We start from the raw sequence: 285 nt of genomic DNA on the forward strand, positions 1-285 counted from the left end.
GCGATTGTTGCAAACGCACTACTAGGTAGTGTATGATTACACAGTGTGATTGATCTATTTATTGTTGTGTTCGCGTAAACAATGTTTACGAACCTTGCCCAGTTAATCATTTCGTTGTATTTGTAAACCATGTTATCTAATTAAAATGCATATAATATTTTCTGTTGATAACATTTTTCCTTGTGTGACTTTTGTCCTTTGTGTTTGTTTATAAATTAATTTGTTATTCCTGCGTAGCCTTCTTTGGGCTTTTTAATTTCCTTTTCGTCTAGCACACATTATTGA

This window comes from Penaeus monodon, chromosome 23, assembly GCF_015228065.2.
Source record: "Penaeus monodon isolate SGIC_2016 chromosome 23, NSTDA_Pmon_1, whole genome shotgun sequence".
NCBI classification, from domain to species: Eukaryota; Metazoa; Arthropoda; class Malacostraca; order Decapoda; family Penaeidae; genus Penaeus; species Penaeus monodon.